General features: G+C 44.2%; 1 protein-coding gene and 1 pseudogene across 3 annotated transcripts in view; both read left to right on the top strand.

Moving 5' to 3' along the window:
- Positions 1-13,278, top strand: part of PLPPR5 (phospholipid phosphatase related 5) — a gene marked incomplete at its 3' end in the record, with an annotated part of 129,331 nt that overhangs the window by 55,661 nt on the left and 60,392 nt on the right. The gene's annotated exons all lie outside the window — the stretch shown is intronic.
- LOC309801283 (E3 ubiquitin-protein ligase RNF114-like) lies at positions 11,639-12,966 on the top strand (annotated as a pseudogene). Its single transcript has one exon. The product of its transcript is annotated as an E3 ubiquitin-protein ligase RNF114-like (transcript).

Below are 13,278 nucleotides of genomic sequence, written 5' to 3'. Positions count from 1 at the left end.
AGGAAGAAGTTCTAAAGATTATTTAACCCTCAACCATTAAATTTATAATTCAGTGTTAAGTTGCATTAGAATAATATTTAAATTTAGCTGTGTGGTATTTCTTTTCATATAAAATGGATAAACTTTTTTTGATTAAAGTCAAATGAACTCCAGAGTTGAGAATGAGACATAATATTTGGTGACTTTCCAGTTAACCTCATAAACCATTGAAACAAAAAGTCGTGGAATGGTCTCTTTAGGTCACTTCCAATTCTGGCCTTAGATTTTCTGAAAATCTTTTTTAAAAAAGGGAAGGGTCAGCTACATTTATTGAATATTAGTCTTTTCCCACTGTCTGTTGCCACATAACAAACCACCCTTAACCTCAAAACAAGAATTTGTTATCCTCAGGACTCTGTAGGCTGACCTGTGGTTTTCTTGGTAGTCAATCCTCTTTGCTTCTCTCGTGGGTCGCACTCAGCTGACCAGTCAGCTGTGGGTGGACTGAGCTGGGACAGCCCCAATAGCTGGGCTCTCTCATTCTCAAGAGGCTTTTCTCACAGGTTGTTTTCCCTGACAGAATCTTAGAGCAGCCTACCAAAAGGGCAGAGGTCCAAGCTGTAAGGTATCTTGAGGCATAGGCTCCAAAACTTGTTCAACATCCCCATCTCTGTATTCTCTCGATCCAAGCACATCACAAGACCAGCCCAGATTGATGGGGATGGAGAAACAGTCTCCACCTAGAGATGGGAGGCACAGAAAAGTCAGATTATAAAGAGCTGAATATGCTGGGAAAGGAGGAATTTGTGGACATTAAACAATTTACTACAGTCTTTTCCCAGAATATTAGTGGAAAGCTCTAAAATATCATTTTCTTCTCTTCTTCTTCCTCATTGTTGGCAGATCATTCATATCATCCTACTGTCACTTCCCACATGGCCATCTTTTATAATAAGCTCACAAGGTCCCCCATGCAGCAATGACTGCTTGCAGGCTGCCAAGACCAGAGTTAAATAAACACAGCCCACTGGTGTGTCTACCCCTCCTTTTGTGATGTTTTACCTAATTCTGCACAGGGGCACGAGCAGGCCTTCATTCTGGGGTACAGGAATTTGGGGGAGCATGCTTATTACTTGCAGCAGTTGGCTCCATAAGACTGACTGGTCGGGGACTGCGTTTGGAGAAGAAGGATTGGGGTGGATAAAAAGAAAAGCTCTGGGCTGCCTTCACAAATTTGTCTTCACTGGCTGGTGAGACCTGGCTGCCCTCAGAAAGCCATTCCTCTAAATCTTCCCTGCTCAGGAGTAATTTAACACTGAAATGTATAAGGTCCCTGTGCTCTAGATTTCAAATGAGCAAATTTTAGTCTACTAGATAATATATCAAAAAGTATTTACTGGGCTTCCCTGGTGGTGCAGTGGTTGAGAGTCCACCTGCCAATGCAGGGGACATGGGTTCGTGCCCCGGTCCGGGAAGATCCCACATGCCATGGAGCGGCTAGGCCTGTGAGCCATGGCTGCTGAGCCTGCACGTCCAGAGCCTGTGCTCCGCAACAGTAGAGGCCACAACAGTGAGAGGCCTGCGTACCGCAAAAAAAAAAAAAAAAAAAAAAAAGTATTTACTGACCACCAACTCATAATGTGGCTGCTGTGCTATTACTTGACTACCTGTGCCACAGCCACTGATATTAGCCGATTGACGGTTCTTCTGTCAGCCTTCAGCTATGCATTATTGGTAACAGGTGGGGAAGGTACGAAAGGTATCCGCAAAGTACCCATGGGGTTCCAGTATTTTCATTACCATAGACCCCTTTTATAGTTTACCTTCCCCCCCCACTCATCCATGAACATGTCTTTAAATCTTCTATTTAACACATTAACATTTTCCCATCGCAACTTAGGGCCAGATATTAGACAATGGTCCATAAGAGTAAAACTATAATATGCTGCTTTGAAACTGCACAATACAGTTATTAAAATTGCACACATACAATTATTAAATAACAAGCAGTAAATGATTAAAGACACATGGATACTCTGCCTCTTCACCTTAATTTTACCTGGCTTCTGTAAGTGACACTTATACCTGGGTATTCTGTGATTGACTTGTGGCTTTGTAGTGGCATCTGGTTTTCTGGTCACATCACAAAAATTCCTGTGCGTTCCACAACATATCAGAACCACTCAGCAGCATGAGATCACCAGTGTCGCCAGCTGACTTAGTATAGTTCCAGCCAAAAGCAAAGAGTATTGACACTTTAGTTAGTGCGTGTGGGCTTATTATGGGTAAATATACCATTCTGTTAGGTTCATTGAAATATTGAAAAATATGTTGTGGCATTCCATTAATACATCTGGGGTTTCTTAGGTGTTAGCAAACTTCAGCTTGGGGATTGCTGGCAGCACTTGCACATTCTAATTAGGAAAAGAGGACTTACTATCATTGGACAATATAATATAAGATAGCCAGGGCTGCATTATGACTTTTGTAGGCCCTAGGCACTTACGTGTGCCTTCATAGGCCCCTTCTGCCATTAAAAAAAAAAATGACCTCATTACTATAAAAACAAATTTGTACATAATATACGTTAAACATTTTCTTTAATATTCACTTTTTCCTTCTGATTTTAAAAGATATTAAGACAGTTTCATGGGACCCTAGAAGTATCACTGTGCCTACTGGAGAAGTTTGTCCTGAGAATGGTACATAATAAAGCTCTAAATGAAATATGATTGTTAGTGTAGCAGGTAATGTCAGTGGGAGCCACGGAGTGTCCAGGAGGGAAGAGATCACTTCTGACAAGCACCATGGGGAGAGCTTCAGAAGTAAGTGGTACTTGGGATGGGTCTTGGAGATGAATATGATTTGAATAGGTAAAGAAGAGGCATTCCAGGTAAGGGGACAGGGAGAGCAAAGGCCAGGAGCAAGAAACAGCAGATACAATTAGGATGGACTAAGGGGGGAAGCTCACATTAGGAGTATATGGTGTGTGTGTGTTGAGGGGGGGGGATGATCATGAGGTTTAAGGATTAACAAGAATAAATAAATCAGAAAGACCTTGTAAACCAACCTGAGGCCATATGCTTGAGTTAATAAGCAATACAGAGTAAAATAACGTTACAGAAGCAGTTCTTTTGAATGATTTTATTTACTTCAATTTCATTAAATATATATTGAGTACTTAGAATGCATCCAGCCTGTACATACTGATATCAACTCCTTCTGAAGTTTAAAATGGCCTGATAGAGAGTAAAGAGGGAATTAAAAAGGAAAGAAGCTAAAAGTGTAGGGAATGTTTTAAGGTTGTCAATCCTTAGACATGAAACGATAGGGATTTAAATTCAGCTGGTTTTCTTAAGATTGAAAGCCCTAATGCTGATGAGACCAGAGTCAGATGATATGAAATGTATAGATTCAAGCAGCTGAGGGATCCCTAAGCATTTTCTCTAAGAGCACAGGAATAGGAAAGTCAGACCTAGACCTAGAGCCAATGCTCTGATGTGCACCTCAGGGTTTATACACCACCACCAACTTACTTAGATGCTATGGCTAAATGGAGTCAAGTCCCTGGGACCAATTTTTGTATTTCATACTGCTTCTGTATTCCATCCTCCTGTTCCCCAGCTTCCATTTATTAAAAAGTAACTGTCTAGCATCATACTAAGTACTGTCTATGCCTTAATCTTCACAATGGCTGGAATGAGTTTGGCTGTCTTCATTTTAAAGGTAACAAAGCTGAGGATACAAGAGGCTAATTAACGTGATCAAAGTTATTCAGCTAGTATTTGTTAGAGCTGGGACTGTGACCCAGGTCGGTGTGACTCCAAAGCCAGTATTTGGTCTCTTATATCACACTACCCCTGAGATGTGCCCCAGTGAACAGAAGGCAGCTACATTCTGAGTTATCTTCAAAGTCCAGTACCTTACATATAGTAGGTGAAGAAAACTAGTTAGTTGATTTTAATTGAAATGTTCCACAATATGAATTAGGAAGGTTGCCAAAGAAGTATGCAGTCCATAAGTTCCTGTTTTGTGTCCTATTTTCCAGTCAGCCAGGTAGCTCAAACACTAACAGTTATACAAATGGTCATTGTTACTGGACTTTAATTGTACTTTGATTTTAAGCGAATACATATTTTATTCTTATGAACCTTAATTTTGAATATCTGTGTTCTGCACATTGTTTGAAATGTTAAAAGAACTTCAATTGCTTTTTTTTTTTTTTTTTGTGGTATGCGGGCCTCTCACTGTTGTGGCCTCTCCCATTGCGGAGCAGAGGCTTCGGACACGCAGGGTCAGCGGCCATGGCTCACGGGCCCAGCCGCTCCGTGGCATGTGGGATCCTCCCGGACTGGGGCATGAACCCGTGTCCCCTACATCGGCAGGCGGACTCTCAACCACTGCGCCACCAGGGAAGCCCTTCAATTGCTTTTAAAATGACAATTTCTAAGTTATCTTCAACTTCTTTACAATGTACCATAATTGGAGACATAATAACCTAACTACCACTGGCCATGCTTAATGCTGATTAGACCTCTGTGGTAGGCAATATTACTTTGATGTTACGGGTCAGAACTGTATTCATAAGTGTGGAATGTGTCTTCCCAAGGCTCTAGTGTGCTAACCACCTCTTGTTTATCTTGCCTGATCAGAATGATGTCTTGGATGTAAGGATCAGTATGATGGTCTGTGAGATGTTCAGAATATCCACCTCACTTCAGACTATGATGTGGCAAAGAGTAGGGGAGTTAACATAGCACTGACATAAACTGTGATGTAAGGAGTTGCTCGTTCCATGTGAATGTGAACCGTTTCTCATCCTCTTTCTTGAATGAGATAGAAAAGAACACATTTGACAAATCAATGGTCACCACTACTTGGTTGAAGATTCAGTAGTCTACATTCATTCTCCAGGATCTGTCCAGACTGGTGAATTAAATGGAGATGAGGAGGCCTACCACCTCTGCATTTTTAAGATTCTAATCAGTGGCATTAAATCTTCACCATCTTCCCTTTCCTAATGCAATATTATCTTTTATTTATTATCTTGGCAGGACTGGGAGAATATAGTTTCATAAGCTTCCAATTGAATTACCCAATACTCCAACTGCCCAGGGGAAAATGACCACTGGGTGTGCTCTCAGACCTAGTAAATCCACTGTGAGCCAGACTTTGGCCTGGACTCATTTATTTAGTCCCTATGTGACCCTACTCTACCATGAGGCCATGATGATGTTAATTCAGGTGTCCAGGTAACAATGTCCATTGGGATCCTATGTCCAATAGTCCTCAAAATATCTGGATATTCTCTTTTCCCCAGTGTAGTCACCCGAATGAATGGTCACAGGTCCTTTTGGGGCAGGACTGGGAAAATCATTACAATATATATACTTTCTGTAGTTTTGCAGGTCCTTCCCTCTGGAGACCAGCTGCCTCTTCAGTCAATGAGTTTGATTCAGGTCTGATAACTGCAGAAAGGAGTAAAACTTTTTATTTCAGCATCCACTATCAGCTCTGCATTCTTGCTTTCTTGTGATTATATATTAAGTAGTCTGATTGGCTCCCCATCTATTTTGCCCCTAGGGAAGGCTATGAGCTATCAATCATCTCTGAAACTTTCTGCTGGTCAAGTCCACTTGGCTGTCACTCAGGCCTTCTGCATTATTACGATAATTGAGACACTCCCTCCCACCCCACCCGTCTTCTGATGGTTAAGCACTGATAATGAAAATTGGCTTCTCTTTCTTCAGGCTCCCCATCATCTGCATAGATATCAAGGAACCCAGCTCTGCGATAGGCTCTCCTACCATCAACCCTGGCCTGCACAGGAGAAGCGCCACTGAACTTCTGTATCACGCTGGTGCCCCTCTTACTTAGCACACTCCTGATGCCTCAAGGAATAGCTCGTCTCCTAGGTCCTCGTATGGTACACAATACTCTGGTGTGCCTTTGAGATCACGTTGTATGTCCATTCCAGCAACACCCACTTCTCTGAGACGTTTCATTCATTCCCCCACCAACTGCCAAGGCAATTCAGGCATGTCAGCTTCATTAAGAGAAAGCAACCATTTTCTCTAGGCTTTCAGGAGCCAGCCCAGCAAGGTACTTGTACTGTCCCCTGGGGCCTTGCAAGAGTGTTAAATCCTACATCCCCAGGGAAAGTGTCCTGGTGTCAACAAACACTCCCTTACCGTGTTTCGGTTTCATCTTGCTTGATAAAGCCCCCTCAAAATCCAGCCCCGTAGGTCTGTCCTGGCTCCAGCCAGTGTGTACTGGCTAATTCATGCAGCTCTTTGGGGATGGAATCTATCTGCTTCTCATCAGGTTCATCACATTCTGGGCAACTTAGTCCCAGTTATTTGCCTGGCAGCCAGGAGGGGAGGTGGGGGCAGATCGTGAGGGGACCCCTGGTGCACTGGGGGACAGAGACTTCTCATTCCACCACAATCATGTGTCCTGGCATGGGTGGATTGGGGGAGTACCAGCACTTTGTAGGTAGAGTTGGGCCACGTCTGAAGGCTCTGAGGGTTTAGAGGAGTCTTCGTGAACCAAAGTCTTCAGGCACATCCAGCCAGATGTCCCTATCCTTTGTGTTAAGGTCTTAGATTTTCCAAACCAGGGTCCTGACCTTGGCACAATAGACTTGCCTTAGCTGAGCACTCAGTCATCTTTGAAGGTCCCCTGACTCTTAGCTAGTAAGTCATAAATTAGGCCTTCAGCTTTGTCTACCCTCACACTGTAGAATAAACAGCCTGTTTCTAAGTTACCAAAGAGGCTCTCTGGTCGACACACTCAGTTTTCATTTGTTTATTTGTTTTGTTTGTTTTTTTTGTTTTGTTTTTTGGGGTTGTTTTTTGTTTGTTTGTTTGTTTTGTGGTATGCGGGCCTCTCACTGCTGTGGCCTCTCCCACTGCGGAGCACAGGCTCCGGACGCGCAGGCTCAGCGGCCATGGCTCACGGGCCTAGCCACTCCGCGGCATGTGGGATCTTCTCAGACCGGGACACGAATCCGTGTCCCCTGCATTGGCAGGTGGACTCTCAACCACTGCGCCACCAGGGAAGCCCCATTTGTTTGTTAACTACTCTCAGCTTTTCATTTTCTCTCTGTAGGGCACCAACACGACTTAATAAGAGTCAGCCAGTATTATTATCCCTGAAGGCAGCATTTCCCTGATTTCTCAACTGCCTGGATCATCAACCTGGTTAGCATCTTCCTCCCACCTAGTGTGACCAACTATCAGACTTCAAACTTTCAGTGGTAAAATCGGGAAAGTTTGTGTAAACCAGGATGAATTGGTTACCCTACTCCTACAGGAGCATTCTTCCAAGCCACTACTGATGGCTTTTACCAATTGCATTGCTATCTGGCAGACTGTCTGTGCCTCACACACCACATAGAATGGGGTCCTTATTTCCAGCCAGGATATGTTCCCAAACCCTGTCTTACCACCTGCTTTCTTAGACCAGCCCTGGTACCAACTCCATTAGTTAGGATCCCCCAAGAATTGGATGAGATTTATTGGCGGCTTGGAGAGGGGGCAGTCCTTGCAAAATTTAGAGGAAAGTAGCAAGGTTGGATAGGGAGAGTCTCAGCCAGTCTTGAGCAGAGGTGGTCCATTAGAAGAGCCCCACATTGGGCATAAATGGCCAAGCCTTAGATCCCCTGCCATCCTCAGTTGCTGGTGGGGGTCTGGCCAGGAAGATTGTGGCCTTTTTTCAAACACTGTGGGGAATCCCAATGCTTTACAGGTGGAGATTCTCAGCTCACTGCTCTCCTAACAGCAGAAGAGCTTGATCTTTTCTGAGGGGAGATCAGAGCAAACTTACCTCTATGGCTGCCACACAGCTTTCATCTAGTTCTAACTCAGAGTGGATCTAATAAGATAAGGGCTTAGTAGTGTGATGTATTATCTTCTGTGATCCTCCCTGTGTCAAATATATTTGCATTTGAATTGCCTTAATGTATAGGAAAAAAATGATAACACTGTAATTTCAGTCATCAAGCTCCTCCTAAACTGACGATATAGTTTAAATCCAGATTTCCTGGCACATCCGCCACTGTATTACAAAAGACATCACCTTTTCCTATGAACACAGTCTGCTCTGAGCCTTTCGTTTGTTTATGCCATTTAAAGAAAATCTTGGAAGAACAAAGGACTTCAAATAACAAATAGAAATTCTTTTATAATAATATAGAAATTTAGAGTATAAAAATAATTATTACTGAGTGCTCACTGTGTGAAGCGTTTTACATACAGTTTATTTACTGCTTCCTTTCCTTTGTCAAACATATTAATCAGGCCTCTTTCTATATATAGGGATGTGTGCCATTAGCTTATGTACAATGGAGGGAAATATGATTTCCTTAGACATGCTAAAATTTCCACCACCAAAAAATAAAACCAGCAATCACACAGAAACCATCAATTAATTTGAACTACCATCCCATTTCTGAAAGAAGCTTCTAGAAAGACTAGTTTATACTTCCTCACCTTCTAAACTAGTTACAGTGTGGGTTTTGTCCTTCTCCACCCACCCCCCCACACACTCTACCTAAACTACTCTTCAGATTTCATCCACCAGAGGTCTTATCAGAAGCCTCTTCAGATCCTTGTCTTTCTGACCATTTCAACATCACTGAGACTCTTGATCACCCCTTCCTATCTGGACTTTTTCTTTTTTTTTAAACTTTGAGAACATTATATTTTCCAAATTGGCCTTCTCTCTCATTAAGTGCTTTACTGCAATGTCAGAAAACCACCTACCAGCATTTACCACGTTTCTGTTCTTGACCTCCTTTTCTTCCCTCTGTTATCCCTCCCAAGGGTGATCTCATTCATCGCCATTTCCATGTCTTTTTTTTTTTTTTTTTTTTTTTGTGGTACGCAGGCCTCTCACTGTTGTGGCCTCTCCCGTTGCGGAGCACAGGCTCTGGACACACAGGCTCAGCGGCCATGGCTCACGGGCCCAGCCACTCCGCGGCATGTGGGATCTTCCCAGACCGGGGCACGAACCCATGTCCCCTGCATTGGCAGGCGGACTCTCAACCACTATGCCACCAGGGAAGCCCCCATTTCCATGTCTTTTGAAGTGAACCCTCAAACTCCTTCCCTGACCTTATCCTCTCTCCTGAACTCCAGAGTTTATTCCTAACTTGAACATAAATATGTTGTGTTTCATCAGCTCCTTAAACTCAGCATTTCAAAAATGAAAATCATGGGGCTTCCCTGGTGGCGCAGTGGTTGAGAGCCCGCCTGCCGATGCAGGGGACACGGGTTCGTGCCCCGATCCCGGAAGATCCCACATGCCGCGGAGCGGCTGGGCCCGCGAGCCATGGCCGCGGAGCCTGTGTGTCCGGAGCCTGTGCTCCGCAACGGGAGAGGCCACAGCAGTGAGAGGCCCACGTACAGAAAAAAAAAAAAAAAAAAAAAATGAAAATCATGACCTTGCCATTGCTCCAAACTAGCTACTGCTTTTGTATCTTCTGATTTGATTATTGGCATTCCTACCCTCCCAGTTACCCAAGTGAAACCTGTGTCTTCCTCAACTCCTCCTACTTCCACACCCCCACATCCAGATGTCTGATTAATTATGTTGGTTCCACATGTGAAATAGCTCTCAAATCCAGACTCTTCTTCTCCACCCTGCCCCCCACACTTCTGCTTGAACATGGCTCCTTTAAATCACTTGCCTTGACTATTGCAGGAGGCTCCCAAAAAAGTTTCCTAAGAAAGTTCTTCACTCACCCCATCCATTTTACCCTGTGCCACTAGAGTAACACTCCTAAAGCATGAGTGTAAGCAAGTCTGTCTTTGCACAAAAGCTTTTCATAGTCTCCCCTCACCAACCCCTCAAGGGTCACACTCCTACACGTGATATACGAGAGCCTCTTTGTCCTGTCTTCCCTTCTGCTATAGACTGAATTGTGTCCCCTGCAAAATTCATATTAATATATTGAAGCCCTGACCTCCAATTGATGGCATTTCGAAGTGGGACCTTTGGGAGATAATTAGGTTTAGATGAGATCCTTATGATGGGATTAGTGCCCTTATAAGAAAAAACATCAGAGAGCTTGCTCTCTCTCTCAGCCATGTGAGGACACCAAAATAAGGCAGCTCTCTGTAAACCAGGAAGAATGATCTCAGCAGAACCCAACCATGCTGGTCCCTGATCTCAGACTTCCAGCTTTCAGAGCTGTGAGAAAATAAATATCTGTTGTTTAAGTCATCCAGTCTATGGTATTTTATTATGGCAGCTTGAGCTAAGACATGTCCCTAAGTTTCATGAGCTCGGTTCCCAGGTCACAGGAACTCAGTTCACACTAGATCATCACCACAGTTACTAACCACAGTATTTTTTTCCACTTTAATACTTTTACTTTTACTGTTCTCTCTCAACCTACAGTATCTGCAGTACCTCCTACCTCCATATTCACCTAATCAAAATTCTAGTCACCTTTTCATGTATCAGCCAAAGTTCTCTACTACACACAATAGAAAGTGAATCTGGCTGATTTCGCCCAAATGAGGTGAAAGGACCGGCTGAAAAACTAGGTTCAGGGAATGAGCAGGAACCGATGGAACCTGAGCAGCCAGAACTCAGCCAGAATCTGACCACAGGAAGGGCTTGGTGAGGATACACTGCTGTGACCGCAGGACCCGTTCACCACATTGCCACCCTCTTGCCATGCCTCTACGAGCATGGCTTCCACTGCAGCTACTGGTGGAATGAATATTTCACTTTATCAGCTTCTCTGTGTCACTTGCAGGCTTGCAGGTACATCTGATTGACTGAGTGTGGGTCACATGCCAGCAGCTGGCTTGCCAGGGCTTTGAGGAAGGCACTGTCCAGCTCTTGTTGGCTTTAGTGGTGGGATAGAGTCTGTGCTTCCCATATAGGAGGTGTACTCTAAGGAAGGGGGTTCAAACATTTTGTAGTGAAAAGAAACACGCTCTTTACCTTTATAACCTAGAGCAAGGTTCATCTCCTTTTTGAAGTTTAGTCTCATCTTTTTAATTGAAATTACTCTACCCGTCTTCAGTGGCACACCTAGCCTATTTGACACCAAAGCACATCATTCTTTAGCACCCCTTCCTTTAAATGGAAAAATTACTTTCAGTAATAGTTATATGATAACAGTAATAATCATTATTTTATTGATTCATTTTTTCAGGTTTAAGATAGACAAATAAGAATGTTTTAATTTTAAAGGCATTAAAATTTGGTAAAGTGTTTCATGTATGAACTAAAGTTTGCACTTACCCAGTAAAAACACTATACTCTGCATTTCCATTATTTTATTATTTTATTATGCTGAAGTATCTTATTATTTCATTACATCATTTCATAAGTTAAACATAAAAACTCCAAGTAGTCACATAGATTGGCAGAATCAAAATAATTCAAGGTCTTTTTCTTCATCTTTACAGTTACTAAGCTTCATTTTTTTTCCCTCTCAAATCTACTGTTTAAATGTGGAACCATAGGGGTTTGAGACACTCCATGACCAAAGTGAGCTTGAATGGTTCCCAACCTTTACAGACTTCCTCTCCAGATGAGTATGTGTGGCTGAGTCCACATGCCAGAAGTCGAAAGTATAGCTGGGAGTTCAAATTAACTTCCATGGGGGGTCCTCCTTCTCGGCCGCCGTTGCTCTGCGCTCAGCGGCGGCAAGATGGTGGCGCAACTGCCAGACCGTGATGGTGGTTCGCAGCTGGCAAGGCCCACGGCGGAGGCCGACCCCCTGGGCCGCTTCACGTGTCCTGTGTGCTTAGAGGTGTACGAGAAGCTGGTGCAGGTGCCCTATGGACACGTCTTTTGCTCTGCATGCCTGCAGGAATGTCTGAAGCCGAAGAAGCCTGTCTGTGGGGTGTGTCGCAGCACTCTGGCACCTGGCCTCCAAGCTGTGGAGCTCGAGCGGCAGATTGAGAGCACAGAGACTTCTTGCCATGGCTGCCATAAAAAATTTCTTCCTATCCAAGATCCGTGCGCATGTGGCTACCTGTTCCAAATACCAGAATTACATCATGGAAGGTGTGAAGGCCACCACCAAGGATGTGTCCCTTCAGCCAAGAAATGTCCCAAACCGTTACACTTTTCCTTGTCCTTACCGTCCCAAGAAGAATTTTGATCAAGAAGGACTTGTAGAACACTGCAAGTTGTTCCATAGCACGGACACTAAATCTGTGGTTTGTCCGATATGTGCCTCGATGCCCTGGGGAGACCCTAACTGCCGCAGCGCCAACTTCATAGAGCACAGCCAGCGCCGGCACCAGTTTTCTTACGACACTTTCGTGGATTACGACGTGGATGAGGAGGACAAGATGAACTAGGTGCTGCAGTGCTCCATCATCGACCAGTGAGCAGGCTCTGCTGGGGCTCGTGTTCCAGAGCTTCCATTACGTGTTCAGCGGGAAACGTGTGACTCCTCCACCTAAATGTACAATAGACCTGGAAGTGAGCCGTGGTATTAAGACAGGGTCACTTCCGACGGGGAACAGGTCCCCAGATCAGAGCCCTCCTTTCCTTTGGGCTCTTCCCCTACTGTTTACCCTGCTTGTCACATGTCTGGTCTTGCTCCTCAGCCACGTCCTGCAGCTTCTGCCTCCTTTTTGGAAGGGAACCCAGCTTCTCCACCTGTCCTTGTTTCACATTTGAGCCTCGTGTTCGATGTTGACCTCTCAGGTCCTCTGAGCCAGCCAGGACCTTTTCTGGGTCATGAATAGCACAGATGAGACAAGCGTCTCCTCTCCTTGTCCCCGCGGTGTGTGAGCTCTGGCAATAATGCATCTGATCAGTGATGGAGCTCCTTCTGTGCTGTGCAAGTTCCTGTTAGTTGGTCCTTGGCAGCAGCTGCCAGAAGCTTGAGTTACCTCATGGGAAACATTTCACACGTCCTGTTGGCGTGAATGTTCTGGACTTAACATGGTCTGGTGCTGGAAGTTTTGCTCAGTGATATTTTCCTATCATTCCTGCACACCCTTAGGATTAACTGGTTCAGTCTTAAATGCCTGCATGGTGCCTTTTTAGGATAAAGGTGTAACCACATATTTTTAGTGAAAGTAAGTGTTTCTGGCTTAGGAAAGTTAAACTCCATTTATCCATAAGTGAGGAGGAGGGTCAGCTAAGTGAGGTGGGAGGGCCATAGCTTTTTGGTTCTGATTTTCAAACTAATGAAGTATTTTCCGGTGACTTGGTTATGTTTGCTTCTCTATTGGGGAGCCTGCTTATGTTTCTGTCCTTGAAGCACAAAAAGGAGTCCTCAGATGAATAAGAAGTTTGGGGGGTCCAGTGGATACT

The sequence above is a fragment of the Mesoplodon mirus genome, assembly GCF_964341445.2.
Source record: "Mesoplodon mirus genome assembly, chromosome: 3".
NCBI lineage: Eukaryota > Metazoa > Chordata > Mammalia > Artiodactyla > Ziphiidae > Mesoplodon > Mesoplodon mirus.
The sequence above is the reverse complement of the archived record's forward strand: the minus strand, read 5'-3'. Positions and strand labels throughout refer to the sequence as shown.